The sequence below is a fragment of the Astatotilapia calliptera genome, chromosome 23 (assembly GCF_900246225.1).
Source record: "Astatotilapia calliptera chromosome 23, fAstCal1.2, whole genome shotgun sequence".
Classification (NCBI taxonomy): domain Eukaryota; kingdom Metazoa; phylum Chordata; class Actinopteri; order Cichliformes; family Cichlidae; genus Astatotilapia; species Astatotilapia calliptera.
Window position 1 is genome coordinate 40,361,882 of NC_039323.1, and position 18,984 is coordinate 40,380,865.

Below are 18,984 nucleotides of genomic sequence, written 5' to 3' on the forward strand. Positions count from 1 at the left end.
TTCCTTCGTCCCGGTGCATGCTTGATACAGCACATCCTGCGGAGTTCCATAGGATAATTCTAAAAAATGCTTTAGTTCCTCACATTTTAATGCAACCCACTGAATTAAAGCTGAAACTACATCTGAGTTGTATCATTTCAAATTCATTGTTGTAATTTACAGAACCAAAGTTAGAGAAAGTTGTTTCTGTCCAAAGTCTTATAGACATAACTGTATGATTTTCAATGATTTCAAGGACAGCTGAAGATAAAAAGTATTCAACAAGGAGAGACCAGGAATTAGTGACGTGCAGAGTTTGAATAAGAAGCTGTAATTAGACTGAATGCAAGACGAGAGCAAAGCCATGGCAACAGCAGGAAGTGGAGCAGGACCTGCGTGTGTCCATGAAGCTCCATGTTTTTGTGCACAGATCACATGCAGTCTGAAATGTTGTGCAGTCCAGACTGTATATTTTGCTGAGTGAAATACAAAAGCTTCCTTCATGGATGGAAAAGAAACTGTTTCAGTGTCAAATGAAACATTTTCTGTTGATTTCAACTCCCAGAACTGAGTTCAGCTGAGCTCCACGGTGCAACAATTAGACTCCACTATGTTTCCTCTGTTTTGTAACAGCAACAGGCTGTTTAGGGCAAGATTTGCTAAAAGGCTCAAAACAGCGCTTACAGACATGGTTCGTTTTTTGGGCCAATTACAAAAGTTCTGCTGTTTTCTAAACACAGGAGATGTGAGTTCAAATGTATAAAACACAAAAATAAGAGATGCTTATTTGTATTAAATATCTGGATAATGATCTGTAGATGTTAAAAACATTCATAACACAGTTTGAATGTCCAGAATTGGGTCTTCATCAGGGTCACAAAAATCTTTGAGATTCTGTCTCTGACACACAATCCTGTCGCTGCGCTCGATTTGTAAACACTAACAGCTCTTTGACTCCAGAACCCAGTTTGTGTTGGTGCGAGGCATTAGTGGATCTCTCTCTTAGAGTAGAGTTAGAGTTACTACAGTTTCTTAGGAAACTGAAGAAGGCCCGTCTCCCTCCTCCAGATTCCCGTGCAAATGTCAGACAATTCAAAATCCTGTTTGACTTTATAAAGGAGACACAAATGTGCAACAATCTTGACAGAGTGCTACAGTGTCACAGACAGTTGCACTGCCTTTGATGAGAAACACTGAGTGATAGTAAAACTAAACAATCACTGCAACACACTGATACAGGAGAAGTTGTGATTGTTCTTTTCATTTGTCCTGTTGTGTAGTTTGGCTGTAGTATGCCCCCCACCCACCCCCCTTTCAAGAAGCCAGCTGTAGGATCGTCCACATTAAGAGAAGGAGTTAAAAGTGGGAGTCAAAACCTCCAACTTAAAGTGGAACATTAATGTCACACAAATGCAGACACAGACTCAGTGCCATTTTTATATTGTTAGATTCAGAGATTTTATTGAAGTTCTCAGTTATATTAGGGACATACAGAATGCTTTCTAATGGAATAAGAGGAGAGAGTGAAGCAACTGTGCCACCCTAAGGACCATGGAGTGGGATTAATGATGAGTTGTGCTCATTTGATACCAACTAATGTGTGTTGGGTGCATTGTGAGCGCCGTCCAGGAGCGAACCAAACCCCAAGACTGGCAATTGGGACATTGAATGTCACCTCTTTGGTGGGGAAGGAGGCTGAGTTAGTGCGTGAGGTTGAGAGGAACCGGCTAGATATAGTCAGGCTCACCTCAACACACGGCTTGGGCTCTGGAACCAGCCTCCTGGAGAGGGGCTGGACTCTGTCTCAGTCTGGAGTTGCCCCTGGTGAGAGGCGGCGGCCTGGGGTGGGTATCCTGGTGTCCCTTCAGCTTGCTGCCTGTATGTTGGGGTTTCTCCCAGTGGATGAGAGGGTTTGTTATCTGTGCCTCCAGGTTGGGGTTCAGAGTACCCAGCCTTCTTGGAGTCCCTGGGTGGGACACTGGAGGGTCCTACTGGGAGACTTAAATGCTCATGTGGGCAACAACAGTGAAAGCTGGAGGGGCGTGATTGGGAGGAATGGACCCCAGGACCTGAACCCGAGTGGTGTTTTGTTATTGAACTTCTGTGCAAACCACAGCTTGGCCATAACGAACACCATGTTCGAACATAAGAGTGTCCATAAGTGCACGTGGCACCAGGACACTCTAGGCCACAGGTTGGTGATTTGTTGAGTCTTCTCAGTTTGTGCTAAATCATTGAGTTGATTCTCAGTACTGTTCATTAGAGTTCCTGACCTGTTCTTTCCTGTACCTAGATTTCCTGGACGCGTCCCTGACCCTGTGTGGATTGCCTGTTGCTGGATTGGCATGAGAGTGTAACGGTGTGAGGGTGAGTGGCTGAAGAGGAGTGAGCGTGTGAGCCTGGAAGAGGTGAGTGTAACACAGACGATGCGACGAGGAGCACAGGCAGACAGGAGGGGACACAGCTGGAACTAATGGGCATAACGAGACACAAACCTACAAAGTAAAACAGGACACTCACAGGCTGTTTCACAATACCAACTTGGGAACACGAACAGAACACAGAGGAAAGACACAGGTAGGGACAATAGAAACACTAAACACACACCTCAAACCCTAAGAACAAATACAAAACAGCAGAAACTGGAAAATAATACCAACAAACTCAAAACACTGGGTCAATGACTCAGGACCATGACAGATCTGCCTCGTTTCACACTTAACACTTTGTGCCCACAGAAATTGGGCGCACCCACAGAAACGCAAAGCAGGAGATGAAGCATCGCTGAATATATGTCCAAATCAACTTCATTCTAAGCCAAAGACTAGAAAATATGGTGAAGCATATTTTACATGTAGTTGTTTTTTGCTGTGTAATAATATTCAACATTGCTATCAATACCTACCTCGGCACTTGTGCAGGTGAAACCAAAGGGAAGATAATCACACCGTGACGCCTCTGCCTTTGTAAATGGAGGGACAGTAACTGCATGTGTGTATGTAAGCGTGTAAAACCTGCAGATAGTCAGATTAACAGTATTTTGTCTCTATCTGCCATTCTGCAATTCATCTCATGTAAAAAATAATGCGCGCACGTGACGTGAGAAAAAGGCACATATCTTTGACGTTGCGTGACCAACTCTGTATTCCTCGTCTACACGTAAACGCAAAAAAGGAGTTTTAAAAAATCTCAGTTTTCGGTGATTCAAAACGCCGTTTACATGTGGACGAACAACAGGTTCTCACTCCCAACTCGTCAAACGTGTGACGCATGGTCAGGCTCCCTCTGCTTCACTTATGGACGCACAGGGTACCCCCCTCGCGTCGGGAATTGACGTGAAGGGTCCTCCGATTGAAGAGATTGCCACGGAAGTGCCTATTGTCGGTATATTTAGACATTTTCCAAATCACATTGTAGTGACGTATACAGAACACAACAAATTATATAATGTAAACAACTACCTGAAAAACAGGTAGAACGATACTTTTGTATCGTTTATTGCATTTATGGAGGGAGTGATGTATGCTGGGTAATGGCACAGCTAGCTACTGGGTGACTTTATTCACCCGCTTCGGCTGTTATCAGTCCATACAATGGGCGTTATCAGCACAAATCAGTCCCATAGATATGGGCCATCTCCTGCTAGATTGTTCAGAAGGTTGTTCTCATCCATCCAGATGGAGGATCACTAACAGGAGCGTGGAAGACTCCAGAATCCACTCTGGCTGGAATCCGGTGGATATGCAGTGTGTACAGGTAAAACCATTTAAACGGACAGCATTTATAGAATGACTATTAACCCTTTAGAGCCGATCGGAGCGGGAACGCTCTGTTATGCGTAACTATTTTTAAATCCCAGTAGCACTGCAACCACGTAAGCTAGCGTAAATATTTTTTTTGCATATGAAACCGGAGGAGTTGTACTTACATCTTATGCCATCAGCTTGTCCTAGGTCACGGTTTCCTTCCACATAAAGCTTTGCAAAAACTGCATAAAAAGCGCTTGCAGGAACAAAAACATAATATTCCAGAAACACGCTTTACCGATCCGATCAGCTGTCCATAACACTTCCTACGTTGGAATAGACGTCAGCGCGAACTTTTGCATTTCCGCCATTACCTGCCCGAAACCGGAAGTGACGTCATTTTCGCGGAAATGTAGTCTTTTTTGCGATCAGGGCCTCAGGGCCTATACTGGTCTTTTTAAAAGTTATCTTTGACTTTATGACTTTCTGTGTCGTTTCTGGGATGCTTAGGACTCATATTGCACTGCTGGAAATAGGTTATTTTGATGCATATGCTGCTTTTTTGCAAATTTGCAGTATAATATTTATTTTCGTTTTTCCTGCAGTGTATAAAAATTGGTGTATTTCAAAAATAAAACTACGAAGACACTCAAAATAAATTTCCTGTGGTGGGAAACTATTTTGTGCAACTTTTTTGTATTTACAGTTTTGAGGGATAAGCCTCTTAAATTTCTCTAACTACAAATATATGTTAAAAAATCAAAAACGATTTTCAATTTTTTTGTAGTTTATTGCACTTTTTTGCAATTTATGTAATTACTATGCACTTAATGAATACATATTATTAAAATCTGGGCTATAATGTTTGTATTGATGTATAGCAACTTGAAATGCTCCCAAAAATGGCTCCACAGCATGTAAAAGCTCTGGCGGACTTGGTTCTATGGTAGGTCTTAAAGGGTTAAAAGTCAGCGAGTGTCAGTAATGTTAATGTGGTTATCTTAGTAATACACCGAGTGCTAATATAACAGCTTTAAGATGCATTTGTAGATATTATTACGTGTTTTACCGTCTTTATGGTGCTAGCTTAAAGTTACGGTGTAAACGTTAGCTTATATTAGAGGAAAGCTGTTACTGTTTAAACGATGTTAGCACAGAAATATTAGCTTCTGTCATGACTGATGAAGTTACTAGTTAATAAAGTTTTCAGTAAAGTGTTTAATCGCAGCCACAGACTGACAGCAAATATCTCGATTAGCTTCAGTGCATCTGTAATAAATATGTGCAAGTTTCAGTGCTTCGTTTAAACTGTATGATACTTATACTGACCCAGGGTCAGTGTAAAATACAATCCTAGCTGTGTGAACAAAGCCTGGCTCCTTTAATCCTGCATGACAAACCTCAGGATGCAGGTTATTATTACTCTTTCCTGCTGGCACACCTGTCACACCTGAGAGTCAGCTAGAAACGTACAGTGTAGTGTGCATCATGCAAAGACTGCCAGACTCTGTAATACTGCAAATGATCAGTGACTCAGGTTAACACTAAACTTTAAATGGCACCTCTGTGTCTCTGTGTGCTGAACATCTAGGATTGAGTCAGGCTGCATTACTGGTGTCAAGCCAGCCTCCAATTCGAGACTTGCAGTCAAGCCAGCCTCCAGTTTGTTTTTGCGTATTCAAAGTATTACGGGAATGGATGTGGAAACCGGATTTCAAAATAAAAGCCAACTTCGAGTGAATTAACAGATATGTTAAGAACATAATAACATATAATTTAGGCTTTTTTTTATTTTACAAACTCTAATGAACGATCTATATGACACAGCCTTGTACCCTAATTGTGCCCTGTCACTATCAAGGCCATCTTATTTTGGATTTCAAAGTAAAATTTCCTTTTTTTTTTTTTTGCCTGTCCCGTTTGGCTCTTTTTCATCAGAATTGTTGTCTAAAGGCAAAGAAAGATGCCCAACGGATTTACTTTACCAAACTGACCATCCCAGCCTTGCCGTAATGGTCCATTTGATTCACCTTTTATTGTTTATTTTATTTTCACTTACTGAATACGGGACAGACTTGAATGGAGGAAAGAAGGGGAGAAAGAAAGAGGGAAAGAGAAACAGCTGAGAAGAGGGACGGGGGAGAAGGGCAAAAGACAAAAACCAACAGAACGGGCAGAGAAAGAAAAAAAAATGCATATATCAATCACCTGGATCACCTGCTGAGAAAGAAAAAAGAAAGCAAGCAGAAGAGAACAAGAGTAATAGAATAAACAACATCACAATGATATATGGGAATATGACAGTAAATACTAAATGTTAAACATTATTGTGCAGCGCATAAGATCAACAGAACACAGTGTGCTTTGAGGTAGGAGCCAGAAAGGGTGTAGTTTGTGGGTGTGATCACCCGTGTGTACACCTGTGAGCATGGACGCGCTTGTTTTTTGTTTTTTAAAAGGTTCCTTCATGTAATGATCTGCTAGAGGGTGTGGGGGGGCCACAGCCCCGTCCTCCAGGGCATGAAGCAGGTATGGAGGAGATCAAAACTCCAGACATCCAGAGGCCCCCAGAACACAAGAGACCAAGGAAGACCAACAGAGGGGCAGCCGCGCCACTGTCCCAGAAAGAGCTGAGGAGAGTCCCAGATGAGGGCTCACTCAGCAGCCGCAGAGCAGAAGCCAGGGGGAGTTGCAGTGACGCGCCCGTGAGCTCCGCCGGCAGCCAGCTGTGCCTGAGTGACCGATGCTCTAAAATGAAAAATTCTTGTTTCGACAGGGTAATTCCACTTTAGATCAACAGTATACAACCCCACAGTGATACCATATCAATATCAAGTCATTCTGATTTTGCTTTCAAAAACAAAAGCCCTTTCAAATTGTCCATAATTGACCTAACTTTCATTGATTTCAAAATGCTCTAAAATGGAAGATTCCTGTTTCCACAGGGTGATTTTACCTTAGATCAACAGTATATAGCCCCACAGTGATACCATATCAATATCAAGTCATTCTGATTATGCCTTCCAAAATAAAAGAGTTTTCAAATTGTCCATAATTGACCTACCTTTCAGTGATTTCAAAATGCTCTAAAATGGAAAATTCCTGTTTCCACAGGGTAATTCCACTTTAGATCAACAGTATACAACCCCACAGTGACACCATATCAATATCAAGTCATTCTGATTTTATTTATTAAAATTTACTGAAGTGGATTTCTTTTCTTTACATATTAATGACACAATCTTTTCTTTGTATTTGTAATGTTATGAAATATAACTATTTTCATAAAAGTAACATAGGTAAATCTGTTTATCTTGGAAAACAAAACCCAGAAAAAGGGAACAGCTCGATACAAGGAGAATAAATTGTAAATTACAAAAGGTGCAGTCATGATAACATTAAATGTGCTTTAAATGTAAATGAGAACATCACGGAAATGTGAATGAAATATGTATGAAAACGTTTCACCGTATTATGTTGCTCAAATTATCACTTTGGTGGAGACAACAGAGTACGTCTTCAAATATTTTGACACAAGCATCCAATAAGTCTGTGGTTTAACAGCACAGGAGACAATTCCACGGTTCTTCCTTTGCTTTTTTAAAGTCATTGTTGGTCATGTCAAGGCACTGTTCATGGTACCATCTTTGACAGTTGTCACATTGTATCTATTTAAAATTAAACAGACAAAGCAAAAAAAAAAACCCCATTTATACTCAAAGACTTTTACACATTTTTGAGAAATTCAAATACCCTCCAACTCACCCAGTTCATCATTGAAGGTCCTGATCCATGTGGCTTGGTCAGCGAACACATGGCACAGTTGCTGTTAGTGTCAAAAACTAAAATACAGGATCAAAACACATTAGATAGACATTTTTAATTGAAGGCCAATTCATGCATATGTTAAACTGTGTACTTAAAAATTTCTATCGATTAGACCACAGCATAAAGTGCCATTGTGCACTATAATAATACTACTAACAGAATAATACATTTCAATCTACACACGCACACATATACATTCAAAATACATATACACACACACACACATTTTCTCTCTTATTCACCCCCAAACCAACCTGATGCTTGTAGTATCTCCACAGCCATCAATTTTCTTTACTCTGCCATTTTCTCTTTTGATGTTTTTAATTTCATGACGGGAAAATCTGGAAATACTTTCATCACTGCCCGTGACATCTACCGAGAAATACTCAAAATTTTAATTGTGAAAAAAAAAAAAAAATTCTGCTCAATATAAAATTTCTGATGTTTATAATCTTGCATAAACAGTATGAAAAACAAAGAGCAATAAATAGATTTAAGTCTTTATGAACACCAGGTAACTTCTAACACTCAGTTGTTGAAATGGACATCGTGGATGAATAACTATGTGATATACCTTGTAAACATAGAGAACAAAATGGACAGGGTTAAAAATAACACTCCACTCTACAGTAAGGGCCAGAGCCATGTATATTCTTTTAAGCTGATGAATAACTGAAATAGGGAACATCTCTAGTTACTAGTTATTAGATATAGTCTGCTTCCAATGTGTGGGCAGCTGACTTCTTTTAACATCTGTTGGGCAATACTCAGTACATTCTATAAAAATGTTGTGGAGAGTCGCAACCTGTGTTATGCTAGTGCCACAGAGACTCAATAAAGTGAGTCCACAGGGTGGCCCTACAGTCTCGTAAGGTGCTGTCAGAGATGTGGATGTTTTCCAAGTTAACCACAATGCTGGACAATACATACCACCTGCATCATGATGTGCTAGCCATTCACCAGAGCGTGCTCAGTGAGAGAATGAGATTACTGATAATGCACCATTATGACACAGGAAATAATTCCCTACGGTGACTTGCTCTCTTTAAAGTATAAGTACTATCTGCAATCGCTGTGCAGCCTTAATATTTGCAAATCCTAAAAAGAGTATGTCACAAAATCTGCATGACTTAGGGCACCAAAGTATTAACCATATACTTAATTTGTGCAGTATACTGTGAAATTTAGAATTAAGATGTATTCATATCTATTACAGCTACTGTTATGGATGTGGATATTCTTCTGACCATGGCATGATGGCATGGCAAACAAGTAAGAAATTATATACAAATGTATATTATCATCACTTACCATCACCACTAATACTCCACAGCTGAAGCCATCCTTCTGCACTGGATGGGTCAAGACACCTCCCTTCCATTTAATGTCGACCCATTCTGTTTTTGCGTGGCGGGTTCTCCCCATTTTTAAGTAATCACCGCACATTATTACAAAGCAGAATACAATTTGGTATATGTCATATTTCCTAATTTTAAAAAAAACATATTTTACAGAATTAAAGAGAATTTTATTTATTTTTTATTGATTTATTTTTTGGCCTGTCTCTTTTGGCTCTTTTGCCATCAGAATTATTGTCTTAATAATTTGTTCACCTGATAATTTTTATTTAACCGTACTGATTTATTTTGCAAATGAGACCTGGCCAAGAGGATGCCAACAGAGAAACACGCATTGTGGGGCCAGGTACAAAAAGCTTCTACAAAAATGCAGTTGTAGTAAACTAACTTGTAAAGCCTATTTGCATATAACAAAATGTGTTGAAGCCTAAGTACCTGAATTTACGTGCAGCGAGTTTAGAGTCTTCCTCCTCTGATGAACTTGGGGCAGGATCAAGGAGATAAAAAGTGTGATTCACTGCATTGATGAATTGTAGCAAAGATAAATCATTAAAACAATATTAATATATCGTCATTAAAAAAATACACAGGCTTTAAAGTTATAATCTTGTTGCTTACCAGAAACTTCCAGTGTACATTTTTAATGTTAACAAACATGACAATGGCCTGCTACTGATCAAAGTTTACCTGTCAGAAAACATTTATGTATTTCTTACAGTTTGTGGAATTCTATTAGCATTCAATCAGTAATTCTTTCTAAATGTATTTGAACATAATTATATGGACATTGGACAGTCATCTTACGTTCCGCAAGCTTTGGCGAGAAAGCTGTTTGTTGAGGGAAGCACAGAAACCACAACCTCTGTGTCTCTTTTCTTCCACAAAGACAGGACCTCCTCATTAAAGAAAAACACACTTAACATACGATCTTACCAGCTATTGGACATGATTTTGTTATTTCTAACAAAGGTTTATGGACTGTTATTAACAATATGTCTTTGGAAAATTCATTCAAAATGTATCACTCCAAGTCTTGAATGGTAAATGAACTGGTTCTTATAAATCACTTTTCTACTCTTCTGAGCATTCAAAGTGATTTACACAACTTGTGCATTCACCCAAGCAGATTTTTCTAAGTGTGTTCTAAGTAACATTCACACACAATCGATGGATGCACTGGAGAGCAATTTATGGTTAGTATCTTGGATTTTTGGTATGCAGACTAGGAGAAGCCAGTAATCAAACCAGCAACCTTCAAATCAGTAGATGACCTGCTCTACCACCTGAGCTACAGCCACCCTTGAGCACTGGTAACTATATAAACTCAAAGCTGTAATGGCAACACTTGCGAAGTTAATTTTCCCATACTCTAACTATGTTCCCGAATGCTTTTTCCCATTCAGTTTCTACTGAGGAAAAAATATTTATTTATTTAGTTATTCTCAAAATTTACCATGTAATCACTGCATTCATTTTGAATTTTGGTGCCTCCCACTTAAGTTAAGGTTACAACTAGTCAACCAAAATCCTGGATATTCACATCGAATGAGTTGAACATGAATATCAACATGTAACTACATAAGATTTGACCTTCATACACGTGTCCATGACTGATTACTGTGTCATGGAAAGGATCTTCTATGGAAAAAGAAGGCATAACTATTACTTTGATGAATCCTTTATGTTAGCAGTTGTCAATCCTACCTGTAATTCTGGATTTTCTAAGGTGACATCCTCAACTTTAGCAGTCTGCACAGGGGAACTCGGGGCCATAGAGGAAGCAACCTATATAAATATTGTGTACAAGAAATACAAAAAATGTTATGCAAAATATTGGTCTTTATATATGAACGATAAATTTGCGCAACATTTTATACCGTCTTTGAAGATCTCCTGAAAGGAAATGGCTTGCGGAGTACTGTGTCACGGTCCTGAGTCTGTGGGCTCTGTGTTTTTCTGTTTGTATTAGTTATCTTTGTTTTCATGATGTGTTTTGATTCTCTTGGGTTTGATTTCTGTCACTGTATTCCCTAGTTTAGTCCATGCCTGTTCAGTTTCCTGTTTTACTTTGAAAGTCTGTGTACTATGTCAATGTGTTGAGTTTTGCCGCCCCTTGTCTTGTCATGTCTGATGAGTCCCAGCTGTGTTCTCCTCCTGTTTCACATTCCCTAATCACCTCAGTATGTATTTAAGCCCTGTGTTTTTCCCTGCCAGTTGTTGCGTCTTCCACGTTTGTTGTGTGTGTATCCATGGTCGTCTACCTTCAGCATTTCCTGTCTAGTTAGTTTAAGTTGTTGTTTATGTATCGTCCAAAGGTGACTCTCCAGCAAATAAAGCCGTCGTTTAAGTTAATGTTTTGTCTCCGAGTCCTGCACGTGGGTCCAGCCACTGACAGCCACACAACTCATCGTGACATACTGTTACATATCTCCTCTTCTTTTTTTGGCGACGTTCCTTCCATTTTTCTTCGTCCACTCTAAATTTCTGAACCAAAAATATGAGTCATTGAACATTGTTTAGGAATTACAAGTGAAATGCTGTGACAACATTTTCCTTAATTTACAATACACCAAAACACACAAAAATGTCCAGTAAGACACACAGGTGCAAACAAGCTATAACATCACAATGTGGGGCACCTCAATATCCCACCACATCAAGAACACTTTTTTGTAATGTTCCATTTTGAAACGGCAAAGCATTGATGGACATCAGCCAGTCATTTTGCAAACCTTTCTTTGAAGCATTCTTTTTGAGTCTTCGTACTCCTTCAGCAGCGCTGTGTGACTGATTTGATACTGGACAACAAAGTCATCCAGCCTGGTGAGCCTTCCCGAACGTAGACGGATATGTTTCAGATCCCACTGGCTCTTCTCCATTATCCCCTGCGTTTTATTATTCTCAGTGATATTCTGAAAAATCAAATTAAGAAATCATTAATTGTGATTTCTTTTAAACATACACATTGTTGTTGTGTGCAATGTTGTATGATCTGCAATACAGATGACTCCTCTGGACCCACTGTTTCTCAATCACACCACACAAATATGTATATATACTAAAAATCAGGTGTCTTACTTGTCTCTTGATCTTTCTTAAGGCATTGTATTTGTTGTGGTACTGCTCATACATTTTCCCAGTGCCATGTCTTCCAAGGTCACCTTTGGATTTTGAAGATTCGAATAATATTGATGTGTGTAATTTCATTTTATAAACTAATTACTTTTTTACTTTAAAATGGCTTACCTAACATTATTGCAGACCATAATCCAGAAAAAGGAAGAAGATATTTGCTGATGTGCTCCATGAGCCCCTTGCTGTAGTAAGGGTTTGCCTCACCATCCATCTCCAATGATGTGTTGGAAATGAGCTTCTTAAAATGTCTCCGGAAAGAGTTGTTCCCTTGACTCCCTAGCCCAAAGACAAAACAGAATAATATGTGATTTGAACATTGTGTGCACTCGGTCTTTCATATCTATAATCTAAAAACCAACATTATGTTGTAAAACATTTAAAATTACTTGTGACTTGTGATTATTATAGAATAGAATAGAATAGAATAGAATAGAATTCAACTTTATTGTCATTGCACATGCACAGGTACAGGGCAACGAAATGCAGTTTGCATCCATCCAGAAGTGCTTTAGTGATATAGATATATTACAAATATATATTAGCAATAATATAGATATGTGAGTATATTACAGAAATGGGTCTATTATGGTATGTTATAATGTACACGGTATGAAGTATGTTGTGAATATTCTATAACTATAAGTATTACAGGCTGTAGTGAGTACAAGCTATGTACAGAATATGAACAGGATATAAATATGAAAAACTATACAGAATATGAAATAAATAACTTTACAGAAATCTGAGATATACAGCTATACAGAAATGGGAACTATGCAAGTTGTAAACAGTTGTAGGATTAAAAATTATCGAATGTACAGAATGATTATTTACACAGAGCTATACAGTAGTGCAGTTAAGATAAGTGAGGGTGTAGATAGTTTCTACAGAGGCTATATAAAGTGCTAGTGGTTGTGAGTGGTGGTTCAGTCCATGTTATTATTGTGTTTGAGGGTACAGTTATTATGCTATTCCAAAGTATTTAAAAAGATATATAAAAGGCAAAAGTTTAGCCTTTAGTTTTAATAAAAATTGACTTCAGTTTACCTTCAGGTCCTCATCAGCTTTTGAGTTTCTGTCATTGCCATCAACATCAACATTGGCTTTCTGCATCAACAACTGAAGGTTGTGAAAATGTTTTTCGACATTCTCACCACTACACGGACTCCCAAAAACAACTGCAGCACTTTGAACCATGTCAGTGAGGTCTTTTAAGGAAGTTGCAGTAGTGAAGACTCCAAAAGTGTGCATTGCAAGATGGTAGTTCTTTGGTGCACTGCAGTTAAAGAAAAAATTGTCTTTAAGTGTTTCCAAAACAGTAATAATGTTTTCCCAAATTGAAAAATGAAATGCCATGTCACATGTCACAATAAAAAACAAACAAGTGAATACCGTATTAAAAGGACTACACTTACTACTTTTTACAGATCTCCTTAGCATTCTTCATAACATGACTAAGGCATCTGTGAAGAATTGGAACCTCGAAGTCTTCCTTGTTTCCTTTCCCCGAAGCGATGTTATAATAATGATTCATTGTGTCAGAGAGATTTTTTTTGCAAAAGCTAAACAGATAGCTTGCATTAGGACCATAGATCCATCACACATAAGCATTAAAGGTGAACGGATGGCTTTGCGCCCAAAGGCCCTTGCAACATCAGTCAGAAATGCTTCCAAAAAATATTTGACTGAGGCAGTGGTATGGTCACAGGTTAAATATGTAGCCACTGGTAGGGGGGAGGATGTTTTCCGTGGATTTCTTACTACAAGTTCGTAAACATAGAAAGGAGGCGAACCCTTTCTTTTTTTCATGATACTTCCTGTAGCATCCAAATACACGATGTCCTCCCGACAGCGGCTCTGGAAGATCTCAATACTCCTGGAAGACCATAAAAAAACACCTTTTGGATGTAACATTACTTTCTGCAATACATCCTCTGGGTTGTTCTTCTTGTTTGCCACCATTAACTGGAGACTCATAATCTCATTATGATGAAGACGACTTTTCTTTTGGATTTCCAAGGCTATGTTTCTCAACACTTGAGGAGTTGGAACTTCATCTCTACAGCCCGATTGCACAACATCATCATCCATTTTGCTCATTGTTTCCAGATACATGGCTCTAGGTAATTGCTTTTCCAATTCATGGCCAATTTTATCTCTCTTATGAGCTCTTACAGGTCTTCTTCTTAGTTCATAGTGGTTGTGCACACACTCGAGACCTTGAAAATTGACTTTTGCCTTTAGATCGTCTTCATTATCTACAGTGACAGTGACAGTGACTGGACAATCCTCAAAACTGCAGTAACCCAGACACCAGAAGAAAGGGCCCTTTCTTACTGAGTCCAAAGCCTTGACTCTGTGCCTTTTGAAGGCAAAGGAACAATATGGAAACACTGTCCGTATTCCGTCTGAAATCAGATTTGTCCACTGTAGTCCCTTGTATCCTCTTTGGGATCTCTTATTTTTATATTAGTCCATTCTTTCCTTTTCAGGAAAAAAAATTTGTTGCAAGTGGGACCCTGATTCTTATGAATCCATCATCAGATGAGTTGCTGTTAGGCTAAAAAAGAGGAAAAATTTATTTTGTGAGAAAACATTTTGTCCATGTTACATAACTACCGTAATATCAGTAAATATACCTGAAATACTTGTGTATTTTAAGTATATTAACAACCAGTGTTTCTAATGTCAGAATATATAGCAAAAATTCATGTTGAGAAGTGTCATGAAATATAAATTTCATTCTATGTTACAACATTTGATAAAATTCTTTATTTAATTGTATATTGTGTTTTTAAAAATATTTTTTATGTAATATAAAGTGGTCATTTAAACAATGATCCTAGCGCCAATCATAACTTATGTGAAAGCATTTTTAATGACTGACCTGCTCAGGAGACAGCTGTCCATCCTCCTGCAAGGAGATGTCCGGTGACAGAGAAGCGGCAGCTGATAGTTCTTCTGGTTGCTATTACATGAGTTGAGAGGTGTAACTTTAGTGTAATTACATGGAAGTGTTAAGGAGAAATTATGATAGTACAGACAGACTGACCTGCGCAGGAGACAGCTGTCCATCTTCCTGCAAGGAGATGTCCGGTGACAGAGAAGCGGCAGCTGATAGTTCTTCCTGTTGAAAATGACATTACCCGTAACAATATTAATTTTAGGGATAATTTCAACAGTAACACATTGACTAAAATTTGGTATACCAACATATTTGATATCAAACACATAGAATTTTATTTATGGAACCTGCTCTGGTGGCTTTTGTCCATTATCTGAATCCCCTTTGACTTGTATAGACAAGTTCTGTAGAGAACAGGCATACATTTTTAATAAATTTGATTTTAACTAAATAATTTAATACAATATATTTTTTTTAAAAATAAGTGAAAAGAACTAACCTGACGAAATGCATCACAAATTCTGTAGCGGTTATTTTGATTATTCTGAATACCAAGTGTCAGGCAAACTTGACCCCAGGGGCCTTCTTTATGAAGTGCATGGTCCTCCAGTTGGATGCCATGTTTTTTCAGCTGTTCCACAGTTTCAATAATTTCATTGATTGTAATCGTTTTATTTTTGTTCTAAAACAGAAGATATAGCATTTTCAGTTTTATTTTTCGTGGAAAATGTATATGAAAGAAAAGAAGAAAAAAATACATACCCCAAATAAGCAGAAGCGGTAGACTCTAAGTGTAAAAAAGAAATCATTACATTGTCATTTATATCATTGAAATCATAACATTTTATAAAGAATATGTATAATATTCTCAATGAATTGAGAACAATTTTAAATCGGTGCCACTAATTACAAAACTATCAACTTTGTTTCTATTCAAGTACTATTTGAACATGGTTTTGTGAAATGCAATGCCCCTGAAGAAAATGTGCAGCACTTGATGTTAAAAAGCCATTGCCTGTTAGCAACAGATGTGCCTGTTATAGAACACGTGTTAATTAATTTCTGCCGTATGCTACAACTTTGCCTGAGTCCTGTGCGCAAATCTTTTTTTGTTTTTGCTCATAGGGAAGCCTGTTATCGAAAAAAACCCCAGTAATAATTGGAGATGGACCGATCCGATATTACGTATCGGTATCGGTCCGATACTGACCTAAATTACTGGATCGGATATCGGAGAAAAATAAAAAATGTAATCCGATCCATTAAATATCACGAAAGCACCTCACAAAACTTGCAACACGCTGTAACTCACCTCAGAACGTTAGCACGTCGTAGCAGTGGCTGTGGCATGCGGGACCTGTCGGTGGTCTGGATAGCATTTGGAGCTTCGCTAGCAACCCGGCATTTCATCTCCGACAAAGTTATCCCTGAGAGAAGTAAAGCAAGTGTGTAAGTCCATCTCTGAATGTTTGTAAAGCATTCCTGCGTTAAGCTTAACAAACGACTGCCTCTTCTTGCTGCTACTTCAATCATGAAACTGCTTAACGATCAGCTGATCGGCTTTTCTGTCGCGAGTACGTCTCTCTTGTTTGCTTTTGGCCCACTTTGCACCAGAAAGAGGAAACCAGCGGCTGAACAACAGCAGCACGTTTAAGCTTGATCAGCTGTTGTTAGAATTTATTTAATATTACTTTCTACTCGAGGATCTTTTTCTACGTAGCTGACGGCTGGTAACTGTGCAGGGGCGGATCTAGCAAAGTTTAGCCAGGGGGGCCGATAGGGCATTAACAGGGAAAAGGGGGCACAAAGACATACTTTTCTTTCTTATTCTCATTTAAAATGTCTAGCTTTTAATAAATAATTATCTGACAGCCAAAGTTTTAATTTGATGCAAAATGAATAGAAGTCCATTACTGTATATAGTGACTATTAAGTCTAATATATATACCCTAGTAAGCTATAGTACTTTTTCCTTTGTGAAGGTACCATCTGTGCAGTCTGCAATTTTGTTGAAGAAAGATGTTGAATCTATTTAATATTTCTTGAAAAATAATTGATTTCTGTGCATTTTTTTTCCACACTGCATCAAATTAAGGTTGATTACGTCGATTAAGCATCATGAGGTGGAGCGTGAGGGGTGGTTCCCTATTTTTTATTTATTTATTTTTGTTGTTGCTATGAGTTGGAACCCTATTAGTTAGGTTGCTTAATATATATGCTAAGTACTCTTTAAAATACCAGAATAGGGAGGATGGTGTAGGTTTAAGTTTATTAGATTGATCAGTATTGCTGAACTATGAAATATTTTTTTTGCATACAGGTATAACAGAATAGCTTTAGTGTAGTTGTTGTTTTAAACTTGAGTATGAACTTATACAAAATGCAGCAAGATATTTAAAAAACTGTTTTGTTGATTAAAAAACACTATATCGGATTCATATCGGTATCGGCAGATATCCAAATTTATGATATCGGTATCGGACATAAAAAAGTGGTATCGTGCCATCTCTAGTAATAATATGGTGAAATAAATGTAATTTTAAGTGTTACACATAAGAAAAAAGACATTTTTACAATCAGAAATAAACTAGCTAATATCTTAGGCTAGGCTACAAGTAGGGATGGGTATCGTTTAGGTTTTATCCAATACCGGTGCCAAATCGGTACTTTTGAAACGGTGCCGGTGCTCAAACGGTGCTCAAACCGGTGCTTAAAGAATGGAGAACATAAAATTGGTCCAAAAACCACTCATGTTCAGCTGGTTTTTTGTAAAAAGATAGCAATGTTAGCCTTTTCTACAGCTATGGGGCATATATGGTATCACTCTTGGCTGGAAGCAGTGCTTAAACAATGGAAAAAACACAAACTTTGTCCAAAAACCTCTCATGTTTAGCTGTTTTCCACTTTTTCTTTGGTCATTTTAGCCTTTTTGGCCAGGGTGAAGGGAGTATCTGCCATCAAACAAGAAGACAGCCGCATGTAGCTATGATGATGTTTGCTAGTTCACCTTACGTGCATTAATGTAATAACGTGGTTAGCCTACTCAAAGTAAATTACACACGAACAACATTAAGCTACTCACGCAGAGAAGAACGGCTGCTGCTGCATCATCATCCTCATCATTTCTGCTACACTGGCAGGGCTAGGGGCCAGGACTCTACTCTTCAGGTTTTTGGGGATGTTGCTAAATCCGGGTCCGATAACAGGCACCACACCCGCAGTAGATGCGCTCGGTGTGAGGTCTCGCAGCAAGCTATCAAATACGGCGCATTTCTCGGCTTTTAAAAAAAACGCTATGCGTTGCCAGGTGTTTCATCAGATTCGAGGTGTTACCTCCTTTGACAGTATCACAGTATCAGCTTAAAGCACTTGTTGCAGGCTGCTGAGTTTGCATATTTTGCTGTGAAGTACAGCCAGACTTTGACAGCTTCGTCTTGGGCATTTTTAATCTGTAGCTCTGCTCTAAAAGAACGTACGTACCTGGACCCGCCTACTATCCTCAGAAACATAAAATGATTGGCTAGAAGTGTATCACAGCTCAGGAAAAAAAAGCACCGAAATAAAGCACTGAAATGTGCGCTGCTTTTCGGTCTGGTTACTACCGTTTATGACACCGGTACCCATCCCTAGCTACAAGACTTGATTACTCAATTACATGTAATTGGAGATGAACTACTTTGTTAGCAAATTTTAAAAGTTAATATTTAAAGTTTATACTTAAAAAACGAACTCACCCCTTCTCCTTCTTCGGCATTTTTTCTGCACAAGACTTTTATGTTCAAAATGACATGTTTTCACCTCTAGTTTTTGGAATGTCGACAGAGTCAGACACTCAAAGCTCGCATGTCCAGTAGTGGGCGGTATAGGCTCTCCAACAGATTTTGTTTTTTTCAAGTGGACCATTATGGCTTTGCAATATTGCTCCACTTGATTAAAATTTTAAAATATCTCTATTTATTCAATCATTTTATTGTAAAATTTAAATTTGCAGTTATTATCAAAGGAATACACATAAGTGGTTGATAGGAAATAT